The sequence below is a fragment of the Topomyia yanbarensis genome, chromosome 1 (assembly GCF_030247195.1).
Source record: "Topomyia yanbarensis strain Yona2022 chromosome 1, ASM3024719v1, whole genome shotgun sequence".
NCBI lineage: Eukaryota > Metazoa > Arthropoda > Insecta > Diptera > Culicidae > Topomyia > Topomyia yanbarensis.
The window spans coordinates 136,966,661-136,983,856 of NC_080670.1; the positions used below are offsets into that span (position 1 = coordinate 136,966,661).

The following is a 17,196-nucleotide window of genomic DNA, read 5'->3' on the forward strand; positions in this document are numbered from 1 at the left end:
AACGACATATCGTTATTGTTGATAACCTCTTAGATAATTTCTATTTTTTTTTAAATTAGACACATTTGGTGTCCTAAATTTTTCCAATCGAATTGACTTTTCTATTCCCGTTAAAAAAGGAACGGTGTCGAATTATTTCGTGACGAAAACAAAACATTTTGCACTGCTAAAAACCGGTTGAGGTTAGGTATTTCGTGAGGCAAACAAACCAAAATCCTTTGGCGATACATTACATATGTGGTTGTAAATCACCTGTCAGAAATCTTAATTATAAATAAAATACTATCGATCGGCAGAAAAACTCCCCATATTATGTATTGAAATTGCCATTAAGATTCCTGACAGCTCATTTACAACCACAGATGCCAAGTTAAATCAAAGGAGTTTGGTTTGTTTGCCTCACGAAACACCTAACCTCAACCGGTTTTTGCAGTGCATTTTTTTGTTTTCCTCACCGTTTTCGGCACCGTTTCTGTTTTAGCGGGAGTAGAAAGGTCAATTTTCGGAAGTCATTCGAGCTGTCAAAAATGGGTATTTTTTATTTCTAAGGCTGTGAACCATTTGGTGAAATTTTTAACTTTTAGTTAAAATCTGACACTTCGAAAGTTATTTGCAAAATAACCCTACTCTGGAGCATGGTTAAAATTGACAGAGCGATAGTTAAATTTGACAGCTCGATGGTTAAAATTTTTCCCATGATGCAGAATAAAAAGGTGGAAACATTTTCTGTACCTAATTGAGGTTGTCAATATTTTTCAATATAAAATTAAGGGATGAAAATGGAAACGATAACGTGTTGTGTTAAGATTTGTTTGAGTTATTTCAGGATGTGTATGTTTACTTTTCGTGGCTATGACTGTCATACTTAATGTAATAAGAAAAAAACTAATTTTAAAATATCGACAAATGTTCACACCTCTACCAATTTGTGGTCATCGCAGCTGTCAATTCTAAATAACTATCCATATGTCAACTTTTGAAATGGTTCGCTCTCTCGGTTAAATTTTTCCATTCAAGAGAAAATAACTTTCGAACTGTCAAATTTTAACTAAAAGTTAAAGAAAATCGCCAAATGGTTCACAGCCTAACAATGAGTACTTTTTATCCATTTCACAACTACTCGATGAGGTAATGTCAATGGATATATTGATCTTAATAATGGGTGAAAAATCCGTAAGAAGTATTTCATGTGAGTTAACCTGTAACCGAAGGATCGTAGTGGAACCTGCAAATTATCGCCCTGCATCGGAGTCAGTGGCGGAAACGGAATATTTCGGCAATGCTCCGAAAACAACGTCTGTTTAGACTACTGAGGATGTTGAAAATATGCGCCAGTTCGGCATTTTTAGAGCAGCCAAAAGATCCAGCCATCAAAAATATATCCAGTTGGCGGTTTTATTTTGTTAAGTAGTTTTAGAATAGGATTTCTATCTAGATTCCTATACTTTTATAAGGAAACAGTAATGTGAAATGAATGTTATTTTATGTTTTTGACATTAAAAATGTCTTACTCCACTATCTGGGGCTAGGTGTCATTCTAAAATCTAAACTATCTCCCATGTAACGAAACTATGTAAGGTTTGCACGCTTATAACTCCGATATTCCTAGATGGATTTTAATCATTCATACACCAACCGATTCAGAAACACCTAACTTAAATATTGGTAATAATTTAATATCTCCCCAATAAAAGTAGACTTTTGGAAATTGGTAAAATTAAAAAGTTCACGAAAAACGGGAAAATTACCATTCGTGAGGCAGATTTCTCAGACACAGCCGTCAAGAGAGGGCAGCTTAGTTGCTCAATGAAACACGAAATGTCATAAATAGAAGCAACGCATGTCCGTTTAAATCAGTTGTTGCTCTTATCCCATACGAGCAACATCGTCTCCGGGCGATGCAATAAGCGCTATCGATTTTCGGTAACGTTGGCATTTGCACACACTCGCACCTAAGTGACTAAACCATATACGGTTAGTTTATAAATAGAGGTGACGCGTAACCGTTTGAATCAGTTTTTGTTCTTATGTCGAACGGGTAAGATCATGGCTGCAGCGTTTGGGCAGTACAATAAGCGGTAGACGCTATGCATTTTCGGCAGCGGTGGCCGTGTGCGGATTTTCGGGTACCAGCACGGTGTCACAGAATGATTTGCAAAGTGGGTGGGCGTGTGGTTTGGATTTAATTCCATACGGTGTGTGCTGCTTAAGAGTGTTGCGTTTGAAAAAAATATATATTTTATTTTTATGCATGCGTGTGCGTTGTAACTTGTTAATCCATGTTTACGGCGCTTTGTAGCTGCGTAGGGTAAAGAGCCTATTGGTTTTCATGTTTCATATTTCGGTTATATGTTTTTTTTCTCAGTAAGGCATCTGACAACGTGCTTCTGTAGTTATTGCACTGTTCAGCAGCGTAATATTTTATATAGGAGAGCACACTCAGGTTTTTTTTACGCGGATTTCGAAATTTACACGGTTTTCATTAACGCGTTTTTTTTTAAATTTACGCGGTTTTCATTTACACGGCCTATATCCCCTGCGTGAAAAATCTGAGTGTAATTGCATCGGTAACAATCACATTCCCAGCAGAACTTTTTGTTTTCTAATTTCAAACACTTTTGTTTCGTACTGCACACAACGGAAAATTTTAAAACAGAACTTACCGTCCCAGCAGCAGTTGAAGCGGGTGTTCTTTTTCGATTCAAATTCAAGCCATGTCTTAAGCGTTACTGGACTTAAAATTGTTTTCCCAGTTTATCCAGTCAGAATATCTGTCCTACCCTATGTATTTAAAACACAGTTCTAATTGCGTTTTAAAGTATACAACAAATAGAACGGTTGGGTATACTAATTTAAATTTAAAAATAAATCTGTTTTAAATTATGAAACAAACCGCTGTACTGAAGATATAATTATGTCAGTCCTATTACCACATAAAACACCTATATAACATAAAACGCTGCAGAATTGGTTTAATAATACAATGTTTACACTACAGAGTTATAACACGTTTTAATAATTAGCAACAAGAAAAATGTCACCAAGATAGCATAAAAACCCGTTTTAACTGGTAGTGCGAACGTTGCATAACAATGTAATTTATCAAATAATTTCATTTTTTCCACCACTAATCGATCAAGAAATACTTAAGATTGTTTACTTAAGTTCATTAGTACATTATTGAAAATTTAAATGGAAAATGAAATTTCATATTTCATGGAGAATCTGTATATTTCCGTTGGCGGGCGTGGGCTTCCTCATCACAGCTCTCAATATGGAACTTTTCTTTTGAATATATTTTCTGGACAGACCAGCCTATTTTTACTAGATGGATCAGCCAAATAATGCCAATCACCTAGTGAGATACTTGATTAATTAATAGATTACCGTTAAAAGACCTTCAATAAATTATGTTTTGATGGGGAGGGTATATGGAATTTGACGTATATACAATAGAAATACGTCAAATTTCGTGTTCGTTTGGATACGTCATGGCCTCTTGGCCACACTCTAACTAGAGAGCTCTAGGTAAAACCAGCCTCCTGGTAGGTAGCCATTTTGTCCTAGCCTTTGTGAAAAGCAAAACAACCCAATGCTATTGCACGGGCGACATGGGCCTAGATGCGGCCAGAGATGCCAGATACTTTTTTCAAATGTCTGCAAATAATATTTTTTAAAGTCTGGGAAGTACCAAAAATGCCCAAAATAGATAAAGCTGTAATTGGAAACTAGTATAACCAAAAGCGTTTATTTTCAAAAATCTGTAAATATCTGCAACCAAACTAAAAAATCTGCAAATATCTGCAACCAAATTAAAAAAATCTGCGTCGTCAAAATCCGCAGCTGAAATTAAAAACCTGCGAATTTGCAGACATGTCTGCAAATCTGGCATCTCTGGATGCGACTCGGCCCATCATATGTTGACTACTGTCAAAGTCTGTATATCTCCATAGCGGATGACATTCTTGTAACTTATTTTCTCATTTTTCAAGTTATCTGGATAAATCTGGACAATTTTTTTGAAATCTGGATCAGACAAACATAAATCTGTGTGTTTGGACGACGCTTAAAAATCTGGAAGAATCCAGATAAATCTGAAAGGTTGACAGCCCTGGTCAGATGACTATCTATCGAGCAAAGTAAACAAACTTTCTTCTTTCGGAGAACAAGAATGTGCAAAAAATGTATTAGTGTTGAGAAAAATAATATCATCGCAAAATATTTCAATTGCCTAAACAAGACACTGAATTTAGTTTATTATACTTTTTTGTACCAATGTAAAATAAATTACATGGAATAGTATCATTAATAAAGTGCTATGAGCCACGAAACAGCAGGTTTTCACTATGCTATATTTCACCCTAAGGAGAAAAATTGGGTAAACACCAAAATTTCTCACTAGGGCGAATTTTTTTTGGTAAAACCAGTCTGCACTTGAAGGGCACAAATCCTTATTTGTTACACGGGTGCGTTTCGGCTTCGCCTCATCAGAAACCGACACTAACTTTTTGTCGGAATAGATTAGCGCCGGCTTGACGCAATTCCCTTAAAACTAAAACACGCTATGTGGTTTAATCGAACGACTGATCAAACGTAATGTGCCGTCCGAGCAGAAATTCTGTTTATGCCGATGAGACACAGTGAAGCCGGAACATGTCTTGGCTTAGCAGGCCTATGCGAAAGCACTATGCTATATTTCACCCTAAGGAGGAAAATTGGGTAAACACCAAAATTTCTCACTAGGGCGAAATTATTTTTGGTAAAACCAGTCTTTGCACTTGAAGGGCACAAATCCTTATTTGTTACACGGGTGCGTTTCGGCTTCGCCTCATCAGAAACCGACACTAACTTTTTGTTGGAATAGATTAGCGCCGGCTTGACGCAAATCCCTTTAAACTAAAACACTATGTGTTTCAATCGAACGACTGATCAAACGTGATGTCCCGTCCGAACAGAAGTTCTGTTTATGCCGTAATATGTCTTGGCTTAGCAGGCCTATGCGAAAGCACTATGCTATATTTCACCTTAAGGAGGAAAACACCAAAATTTCTCACCAGGGGGAACTTTTTTTTGGTAAAACCAGTATTTGCACTTGAAGGGCACAAATCCTTATTTATTACAAGGGTGCTTTTAGGCTTTGCCTCATCAGAAACCGACACTTACTTTTTGTCGGAATAGATTAGTTCCAAAAATGAACACTCAGTTCATTTGTGACGTCACCGTAAATTATTCAATTGTAGATACCGTACAGAGCCTATCCACCGATCGGGTACCATTCACCGATCATCTTGATGCAAAAATCGCTTTATTTCGAATATTAAATTGAATTACGAAATTAAAATTAAAGCGAAACATAGAAGCAGTACTTGCAACATCAATATAATATAAATTTACAGCATGCATCTCTTATTATTTCGCCAAATAGTCATTTTTATATGTCGCATCACATCATTTTTGCGCTTTTGTTATTTTTGTCGTCTAAAACGCTGTCTCGCAATTTAAGGAAACAAAACTTTTATGGTTAATATTTCTAAGAAATCAATATACAAACAGAATGAATAAGGCATTCAGAGAACATTTTGATCTAATTTTCTGCGAATAAAATCTCATTAACCCAGAATTTTCAAAATAAACAATGATCGGTAAACGGGTCTTTGAAAATGTAGTGTCTTCTATTCGATCATGAAATAATGAATCTCATTTAGTCTGCGATTTCCGAAAGGTTTGAATATCCAAGTAACCATAAGCATCAAGCCATTGCACTATATTGGCTATACTTTTGCACTAATGTTGCATTAAAACTATTACAGCATTAACAATGCAATAAAGGTCTATATTAGCATCAATAACGCATTATCGCTTGTTCTGGTATAACGCGTACATGCTTCAAGGATCTTGAAAGCATGTAAGCTTTACATGTGCATTCAGTGCCATTATAGAGCAAATAGAAAGCCGATATAATGCTATTGTAATGCTGTGGGTTTATTTGTTATGTAACTCTTCCTGAAGATTATATTCGGCATATTTCATTTCAATCGAACATATGCAATGTAGTCCAGGCAGCAAACGCAGCGCACTTACCGTGAATGACGAGGCAAGGTACCTCAGTTCGAGACTTACTAAAGGCAATTTTCGTAAAACATTCATATCATGTCAGAATGAAAACCCATTAAGGATATTCATTACAATGTATTAGAAGAGAGTCAATTACGGTTGGTGCTATATAATAGCATTAGTACTGCAGAAACGAGCTGTCAATCGCCTTTTCTGGCATAATACTAGCATTATATCAGTATTTAGGGCTTTACGGCTATAAGACTGCTTTATATGTGTATCTAAAGCAGATATTAGGCTACCTTATAATGCTTATTGGTTACTTGGGTCCGATAGGCAACTGCCCAAGTCAGCAATAAGCATTATAACGTAGCCTAATATCTGCTTTAGATCCACATATGAAGCAGTCTTATAGAGCCGTGAAACCCTAAATACTGATATAATGCTAGTAATATGCCAGAAAAGGCGAAATATAGTGCTATTACTGTGCAGAGATTGACTTTTAAAGAGACTTACAGGAAATAAACACAATACAATTATTTCTGTGTATTTCTGCTACTACTATAGTGTGCTGATAATGTGATTGAAGTATCACAAATATGCCCAGCATTTTGTAATGAGTCGCAAGTACCCTAACCAAAGGGTGTCGGCTTTAAAAAAAGCAATTAAAAATATTGAACTTCTCAAACTCGTCTTCAATACACCTAGTTGATCATAGGGAAGGCCGATAATAGTAGGTACTGAAAAATGTGGTGATTTGAAAAGCTTTTGTTCGGTTAAAACTTTAAAATTGGTTCGTTGTTCGACTTGCGCTCGGATAAGACGTGTGCTAGTGCTTTTGCAGTTGCCTTCCCCGGCTCCGTTTTTATTGTGTCCAGTGCTCAGTGCAGTGTCAAAGCCAGTTGTGATTGCTAGGCCTTTGTTTCGAAAACAAAGTGTGTCGTGCTGGTATTGTCAGCCAGTCCCAGCGAAGGCCATCGGCATCGAAAAGATAAGTACCAGTTTCCCTTCTACTATTGTTTTCTGTTTTGCCCTTGATACATTCCGTTACTGCTCTTTTTATCGTTCTTTGCGCGAAGTGCTGATCTCGCGCTAAAATGTCCCTCGACGGTCAGCCCACCGATGATAATATGGATGATGAAACATCCCCTGATAGGCCTCCTACCAAACCCCCTCGCCTAAAAGCATGCCCAGAGAGCTCGACTGGGCCATTTGTGGTCTACTTCCGGACCACCAATAAATCATTTGATATTTTGAAAATATCACGTGATCTGACAGAGCATTACTCGGCCGTGACCCAGATTACAAGGGTTCGCGCGAATAAGTTAAAAATTGTTGTTAGCGACCTCGCACAAGCAAACGGGATTGCTTCCTGTATCCGCTTTACGCAGCACTATTATTTGTTTGACGAACAGTATTATTTGTTGTACCGTCACCAACAGACCCCTTGGCCCCAATGGTGGTTACTTAAACTAATTACATTTCAGAATACGCATTATTTTAGTTTTTATCGAATTCCTTTTGAAGTCAAACGCCGTCGCCACACTGTTAAACACACGCTGGAGTCCGGTAACAGCGCTCTGGCGCCCATAGTTAGTGAACTGGACTCGCAGAAGAGAGTTATTGCGCAGAGCTCGAAGGCGAGCTTGAAGATCGAGGCGTCCGAGGATTGTAGGGCAATCCACCCTGGCAGATAGTAAGTCCGAGACGAACAGGGCTCGAGAGCAGTCCCTCCGGATGCTTAGAGTATCGAGCTGTATTAACTGACAACGGTTTTCGTAGCTCGGCAGCTGAAATCTGTTTTGCCAAGGAAGATGTCGGAGTGCAAAGCGTATGAACCGGCGTTGGACGGCCTCGATTCTGTCAAACCGTTCTGGTAGTAAGGGTTCCAAACAGCAGAACAATATTCCAGTGTTGAGCGAACCAGCGCACAATAGAGAGATTTTAAACAGTATACGTCCTTAAAGTTTTTCGCTATTCGGAAGATGAACCCAAGCTGTCTTAAAGCCTTATCCACAATGATGATGTATGTGGTTTGAACGTTAGTGCCGAATCCATGATGACTCCGAGATCCTTGACGTTAGAGTGTCTTGGAATACTCGAGTCGAAAAGATGGTAGTTAAACTGAATCGGATGGCGTTTCCGCGTGAACGTAACGATTGAGCATTTGCTCGGGTTTAAAACCATTCTGTTTAGATCACACCACGTACTAAAGCTGTCCAGTTCCCTCTGAAGAAGCTCGGTATCGGTTTTATCCCGTATTTGTTGAAAAATTTTCATGTTGTCGGCAAAAGAAAGGCGGGGTTCTTGTAATTTGATGTTGACGTCATTAAAGTAGAGGAGGAATATCACTGGACCGAGATGGCTTCTTTGTGGGATGCCGGATGTAGCGAAGAATGGTGTAGATAGACAGTCCTTAATGCTGATTTGGAGTTGCCTTCCGTCGAGGTAGGAACGAAACCAGCGCAGTAGTTGTCCATGAATACCGAGTTTGTCCAGCTTCGCTATTGCGATATCATAATTGATTTTGTCGAAGGCCGCAGATAGATCCATGTAAATAGCATCGGTTGGCAATCCGTCAGCGAATCCATCGAGTACATATATTGTGAACGAGAGCAGGTTAGTCGTTGTCGATCGTTTAGTCATAAAGCCGTGTTGATCGTCTGCAATGTAGTGTTTGCAGTGAAAGAAAAGAGGGTCTAAGACAACCAGCTCGAATAGTTTTGATACTGCACTTAAACACGAGATTCCCCGATAATTGTCAATGTTCGATTTGTTTCCTGTTTTGTGAACTGGATACATGTCCGCTGCTTTCCAGCAGGAAGGGAATGTTCCAGTATTGAGTGATAGCACAAAGACTCGCCGAAGTGGTTCAAGAAGCCCGCTGATGCACTTTTTGACAAAAATCGAGGGAACGCCATCTGGGCCCGGGGAACTAGATGCTTTCAGCTTGGAATTTGCTGCAAGAATGGCAGCATTATCGACACAAATTCGGTTGATGGTTCGTCCTAGAGAAGGAGTTAGATTTGAAGCGGCAGCGACTTGTTGTGGGGAAAGGTGCTCGTCGGAAAAACTCTTGAAAATTTGTCGGAAAACAATTGGCAAATTTCCTTAGTGTCGGTGCCTAAAACTCCATTTAATGACATACAAGATGATAACCCGGATTCTTTTCGCTGCTCGTTCACATATTTCCAAAACGACTTGGGCTTGGATTTCAGTTGACGTTCGACGTTTCGCTGGTATCTAAAAAAGGCACGTCTGCTTTGCTGTTTGTATTCGTGGTTGAGTTGAAAGTAGTGGTTTCGTAATGCAAGTGTCTTATGCTTCGAGAACTTTTTAAATGCGGCTCGTTTGGCAGTTTTTAATCGTCTAAGCACTGTTGATTGCCAGGGAGGGTGTTGATTTGTGCTGAATGTTCGTTTTGGCACATGACGGTCGATTAGGTAGTTAAGAATATTAGAAAACGTCATCGCTGCTTCGTTCGCGTCATCATTGTTAAGATTTTCGTCCCAGTTTATATCCAACAGCGTGCTAACGATGCTGTCGTAGTCAGCGTTTTTAAAATCGTAGACGATAGAGCTTGAGAAGTCTTCAAAATTCACTCCTAGGTTACCAGCGAGTACAAGATGTTGTGGGGGATGATGGCGCATATGCTGGACTAAAGGTGTCGGAGCGGCGCAGCAGTACGGAGCGTAGTCCCGGGCACTTACAAAGCAGAGGTCCAATGTACGTCCATTCTCGTTGATGATATTATTAATTTGCCGAAGAGTTGCGCTACTGTAGTTGTCCAAGATACAACTGGCATTGTTGATAAGCACAGACTTTTCGATATCCAATCGTAGAAATCCATTACTTGCCGGGCACCAGGTCAAGCCAGGTAAGTTGAAGTCGCCCAGTATAACAATATCATCAGACGGGGCAGCGATCGAGGTGATGAAAGAAACGGAGGAAAGATGTACATCGATCAGGCTGTAATCACAAATTCGGTCAGGTGGAAAATACACGACACACAGGAAGAGATTGCGATCGGCAAGTTTCACTGATATCCACACTTGCTCGGAGCTCTCATCGTTGATCACTCGGGCTTTTATACCATGGCGAACGGCGATGAGTACACCACCACCTGATGTCTTGTGGCTGTTGAAGGCATTGCGATCACAGCGGAAGACATCAAATGTTGAACCAAACACCGATGACGTCATAACAGCAGCCCGTGGTTGCGAGCAAATAGCTGTACGTTGATGAATTTAAGCCACCAACATTCTGATAGTAAATCTCGATGTTATTGGATGACGGATTAGGTTCTGCAGAGAGCGAATCAACTGCATCGCGCCCCAGAATGTAGCGATCATCATCGGCGAGACAAATGGTTGACATCTGGTCACAAGATGTTAGAGCAAAAGGCAAATTACTGGAAGCGAAGAATACATCAGCGCTTGAAGTGTTCGGATCAGATGTATACTTGCCATTTGCGGCGGGTTGGAAGACCCTTTTACCCATCCCACACACAGGACCGGGACGACTGATGATCGCTGGCTGCAATTGCTCGACTGTGGCGGGGGATCGAGGGCTTCCATAGTGCCAACTGCGGTGCGTCCCAGTATGCGTTGAACCCCGATGGAGCGATGCGAAGAGCAGGAACGGGACGGTAGTAGCTTACGGCGAGAGTTGGACGATGAACTAGAAGCGTGAATCGGTTTAACCGTTGTATCGTTACAATTTGTATAATACTTGCCGAGGAAGGCGGCTTGGAAGACCCCTTCTCAACCCACACATACAGGACCGGGACGACTGCTGAACGCTGGCTGCAAGGGCTCGACTGTAGCGGGGGGATCGAGGGCTTCCATTGTACCAACTGCGTTGCGTCCCAGTATACCATCAGCGTCGACACTCCTTCACAATAGCGGTGTAGCTTGGTATAGTGGCATTGCCAATCGTTGCGGAGTCCTCTGTAGGGTTAATGGGTCGGGTTGAATTAGCGGAATACGTGCGGCTTCCGAGGGCGGAGGAAAATCAGTCGGTGGGCACCAAATGTTCTGGGTACGGCTATCCTCAAATTCCCTGAACAATATGCCTTGCGGCCATGTGTCAGGGTTAAGAGCTGCTTCACGGTACTTTGGGTGAACTCCAACTTTGAAAGATATGAAGTTCAGAGTACTGACGTCTATGCCTTTTTTAACAAGCACATCCAAAATAAATTTGGGTTTTCGGCAAGTTTTTTCAAGAACGGCTTGTTGAGTTGTTTACCGCACTGCATATGCACCACATTTTTGCAAAATCCCATGCATTCGATAAAGTCATAGTCCGATTTGACGGTTTTCGCGCAGTGATCGCATGCACTTTTCATAATGCCGATTTTCTACCCGCCCTAGATCCGACTTTTCGTTTTCGTCTCACTGTGCGCCAAGTTATGGTGGGAAATACTTTCCTCTACTCGCGTGCAGGTGGCGAAGTGAGCGCGTGAATTTTTGTGGGTAATTACACATAGGTCCGGTGATGTAAACAATCTCGATTTTCACTGGATTTTTCACGACACAAAAACAAAATTTGTAGAAAACACTTTAAAACTTCACAATATCAAGGGCGCAAACAAAATTTAGAATCGACTGATACGATAAACGATGATTAAACGGCACAAATCACGTCAAATATTAAAAAAATAACGAGCGATCGACACAAACAACTAATCGGTGAAATTACACTGAACCAAAAAAGGGTGGATGTACCGTGTGTGGATGTAGAGATCGACGGGGTCATAACCGAGGCTAGTTTGACATGCGAGGACATGCTGAAGTATGGGGCTGGCTGTTTTGAAAACCCCCTACTAAAGCCGGTGAAAATATTAGACTGCAAGAAATTACACACGCTCGCTGGAGATAAAGAATCTTATATACCATCAGCCTAGCTTCGGGTGACTTTCGCCGGTTCGTCTCTTCCAAATTACGTCCTTCTGGATAGGGTTCGCCTGCCTGTACGCCTGTTTGTACCGCGGGTAATGAACTGCAGCAACTGCAAACAGTTGGGCCACACAGCCACCTATTGTGGCAATAAAAAAACGATGTGGCAAGTGCGGTGGAGAGCATGAGAATGACTCTTGTGACAAAGACACTGAAAAGTGTGTTTACTGCGGGGGTCCTCCGCATGCTCTTAAATCATGCCCTGCGTACAAACAGCGCGGGGATAAAATTAAGCGCTCCCTCAAGGAACGCTCGAAGCGCTCTTATGCAGAAATGTTAAAGAATGCTTCGCCATCTGTCCTTTCCGAAAACTCCTTTGCTCTTTTGGCTCCTGTTGAGCAAGAATCTGATAATCCACAAGAGGGAACATCTTTTGTTAAGCCGGGGGAGTCCAGGAAGCGGAAAAATCTTGCCTCCCCTAGACTACCTCGAAAGTGTCCCAAGGTGTCCTCCTCTGAGAATGCGCCAACCACATCTAATAAATCCAACGGAAGTGCTGCACTAAAGCCGAAGCAATCTGCTCCCGGATTTGGACTTAATTTTCACAGCTTTCAATGTCACTGATCCTCTTAAAAGCCTTCTGATACGTTTTCTCCCTATAGTGCAAACATTTTTGAAGCAGTTGACTACTAAATGGCCCCTCCTTGTAGCGATCGTATCCTTCGATGGCTAAGTCATCGAACGAGGTCATTAATTCGATCACTGTTCTACAGTGGAACAGCAGAAGTATACTCCCGAAAATCGATTCCTTCGACACCAGGCATTGAAGTTGTCGCTTGTGAAATAAGGATCAAAAGCAAATACCTTAGCATTGCTTCCATCTACATTCCCCCTAGAGCGTCGGTAGGGAACCGAACGCTTTGTAATATCACGGAATTCCTACCGGCACCGCGGCTAGTTCTAGGATACTTTAACTCGCACGGTACGGTATGGGGTGGTCTTCACGATGATAACAGATCAACATTAATCCAAGATCTTTGCGACATGACCATCTTAAACACGGGAGAAATGACGCGGATTCCTACACCACCAGCACGCGCAAGCCCGTTGGATTTATCTCTATGTTCGACTTCGCTACAGTTAGATTGCACGTGGAAGGTGATCCCTGATCCCCACGGTAGCGACCATTTGCCTATCGTAATTTCAATTGCCAACGGTCCAAGACCATCAGAAACAATCAATGTCTCATATGACCTCACACGGAACATTGATTGGAAGAGTTACGCGACCGCGATATCCGCTAAAATCGAATCCATTCAAGAACTTCCTCCGGAGGAAGAGTACAGGCTGTTGGCTGGCTTGATTCTCGACAGTGCGAATCAAGCTCAGACTAAACCAGTACCGGGTGCGAACACCTACGGACGATCTCCCACCCCTTGGTGGGACAAAGAGTGCTCAGAACTGTACGCGGAAAAGTCCACTGCGTATAAAGTCTTCCGGGACGACGGGTTACCCGATAGCTATCGACAATACGCGTCGCTAGAAAGGCGAATGAAGTGTTTGATGAAAACCAAGAAACGCAGTTGTTGGCGCCGGTTCGTCGACGGGTTAACGAGAGAAACAGCGATGAGCACTCTTTGGGGTACGGATCGACGTATGTGTAACCGAAACAGTATCAACGAGAACGTGGAATATTCAAACCGCTGGATATTCGCCTTCGCCAAGAAGATCTTTCCGGACTCTGTCCCGGTACAGAAAACATACCACGCCGCGTTTCCTCACGATACCGCGAACGAAACACCGTTTTCGATGGTGGAGTTCTCACTTGCCCTCTTATTGTACAATAATAATGCCCCGGGGTTAGACAGAATCAAATTCAACTTGGTGAAGAATCTGCCTGATTCTGCTAAAAGGCGTTTGCTGAATTTATTTAACAAATTCCTTGAGGGTAACAAGTGAAGGTCATCGCCATCGCAAAACCGGGAAAACCAGCCTCCGACCACAACTCGTACCGACCGATTGCAATGCTTGCCTTGCGTTGCTCTCAACAGAAATTCAAATGGCCTATGCTAGTAAAGAGCAGATGGCATCAGTTTTCCTGGATATTAAGGGGGCTTTTGATTCAGTGTCTATTAATGTTCTTTCAGAAAAGCTGCATCAGCATGGTCTTTCGCCGATTTTAAATTACTTTTTGCTAAACCTGTTGTCTGAGAAGCATATGCACTTTTCGCATGGCGACTTAACAACATCGCGATTTAGCTACATGGGTCTTCCCCAGAGCTCATGTCTAAGTCCCCTACTCTACAATTTTTACGTGAATGACATTGACGATTGTCTTGCCAATTCATGCACGCTAAGGCAACTTGCAGACGACGGGGTGGTCTCTGTTACAGGGCACAAAGCTGCCGATTTGCAAGGACCATTACAAGATTTGTCTGCTTGGGCTCTTCAGCTGGGTATCGAGTTCTCCACGGAGAAAACTGAGCTGATCGTCTTTTCTAGGAAGTGTGAGCTGGCGCAACTCCAGCTTCTACTCATGGGTGTAACGATCAATCAGGTCTTCACATTTAAATATCTCGGGTTCTGTCTCATTAGGTATCTGAAACAAAACTGCCAACAAAGGATCAATTTTCTCCGTACAATAACCGGAACATGGTGGGGTGCCCACCCAGGATAGGTTGTATCAAACAACGATACTGTCGGTAATGGAATACGGATGCTTCTGCTTTCGCTCCGCCGCGAACATAAATTTCATCAAACTCGAAAGAATTCAGTATCATTGTTGGCGTATCGCCTTAGGGTGCATGCAGTCGACCCATACGATGAGTCTCGAAGTGCTGTCGGGCGTTCTCCCGTTGAAAAATCGATTTTGGGAACTCATATCGATTGCTCATTCGATGCGATATTTTGAACCCGTTGGTGATTGAAAACTTTGAAAGACTCGTCGACCTTAATTCTCAAACCCGTTTTATGTCCTTGTACTTCGACTACATGGCACAGAGCATCAATCCTTCTTCGTATAATCCCAACCATGTCCGTTTTCTAGATACTTCTGATTCTACTGTATTCTTCGACAAACATCCATGAAGGAAGAGATTCGTGGAATACCGGATCACATACTCCCACAAGTGATCACAATATATTTTATAATATATTCCGAGAAGTCGACTGTGACAAAATGTTCTACACTGACGGATCAAATCTCGATGGGTCCACTGGCTTCGGTATCTTCAATAATACTATCACCGCTTCATTCAAGCTCAATGATCTCGCTTCAGTTTACGTCGCAGAATTAGCTGCTATTCAGTACACCCTTGGGATCATCGACACTCTGCCCACAGATCACTACTTCATCATCTCGGACAGCCTCAGCTCTATCGAGGCTCTTCGTGCGATGAAGCCCAAAAAACAATTCCCGTATTATCTGGGGAAGATACGGGAGTCCTTGTATACGTTATCTGAAAAATCTTACCAGATTACCTTTGTTTGGGTCCCCTCTCATTGCTCTATTCCGGGCAATGAAAAGGCCGACTCATTAGCAAAGGTGGGCGCATTAAATGGTGACATATACGAAAGACCAATCTGCTTCAACGATTTTTTTAGTATTTGTCGTCAGAGGACGCTCAACAGTTGGCAAACCTCATGGAGCAATGGTGAACTTGGACGATGACTACATTCCATTATCCCGAAGGTATCAACGAAGCCATGGTTCAGGGGGATGGATGAGGGTCGGGACTTCATTCGTGTAATGTCCCGGCTCATGTCTAACCACTACACGTTGCATGCACATTTGCGGCGTATTGGACTTGCGGAGAGTAGTCTGTGCGCTTGTGACGAGGGTTATCACGACATCGACCACGTTGTCTGGGTTTGTGCCGAGTACTGTGACGCCAGGTCTCTGTTAAAGGATTCCCTTCGGGCCCGAGGTATACCACCCAATGTCCAGTCCGGGATATGCTAGCAAATCGCGATCTCCCCAATATGTCCCTTATTTACAATTTCATTAAAACGATAAATATCCCAATTTAGCCCCTCTCTTTTATTTCTTGTTTTTAGAAATTTCCTCTTGCTTTGTGGAACCGATCAGCTCCAGAGTGCCACTATGTAACCGCCGTCGCCTTTACCACTACGCCTGCATAGAAGGAAACTGAAGCGAGAGTGACTTGATGTCCGATGACTTTTGAAGGATTCCCCGCGGGTCCGAAGAATACCATCCGCCAACCCGGTACTCGACGACTTACTAGACTGAGGCGCAAATTTGTTTCGCTGATCTCCCGTTTGCGCGAAAGTTACAAGTTTTGCTCTTCTTTCTCTCCCTTCTATACGCCTTCTCTCCCCTGTCCTCGATACACCTGCTGCTACACTGATGTGGAAATAAGCCCCCCTCTGAATATCTTGACCAAGCATAAGTCACCGTTAAAAAATCAAATTTGTATTCTGTAGTCCTAGTTTTAAGATAGCTGTAATTTTTACTCTTTATTGAAACTCTTGTCCTCCATCTTGTAAATAGAATTGTATCCCTAGTTTTAAGATATCTGTGAAATTTTTCATAAATATTTGTTCCACCTTTTGTGTACTGAACTATTTTGTTAGTTTTAAGATAACTGTAAAATATTTCGTAAAATACTATTACTCCCCCTCTTGTATATCAAACTGAATCCCTTGTTTTAAAATTTTTCTTGAAAAAAAAATCTTTTGGCCCTCTCTTGTATATTGAATCTTATTTCTAGTCTTAAGATAGCTGTAAACTTTTTTTCTTGTGTAAAAAAAAAGAAAAAAAAAATCCAACATTGTAACTTCCTAGTTTTAAGATATCCAAAATGTAAAAACAAAAGAATTTGGCACCGCCAAGCTAACACATTTGTGCCTATCAAATAAACGAAATGAATAAAAAAAACTTTAAAATCTACCAACAAAATTTAACATCCAGACGAGTATGAACGCTACTGTCGTATGTTTTGTTTATTTTTATGACATTCGTCGTACTAACTTAAATCAAATTTTTCTTCAAATGCTCTACATAAACGTACTAATAATAAAGTGTCATTATGAAATGAATAAAAATTTGATTTCTAGGAAAAGTTTTGGGGTGTCTGCTTTACCCACAGTGTCGGTTTTTCCCACAATTCCCCTAATAGAAAAATTAGGCTGTGCATCAGCCTAATTATTTTATTAAATGTTTCTCATAGAGCGGTTAGTCCGACTGGTCTGTCTAAGAAAGTACCATCTCTATCACCTGAAATAC

At 41.4% G+C, this 17,196-nt stretch overlaps 1 protein-coding gene across 4 annotated transcripts in view; it reads left to right on the top strand.

Annotated features, from left to right (window-relative positions):
• The window catches only part of LOC131691769 (endoribonuclease LACTB2), a 395,704-nt gene that overhangs the window by 97,060 nt on the left and 281,448 nt on the right, over window positions 1–17,196 (top strand). The window lies entirely within an intron of this gene.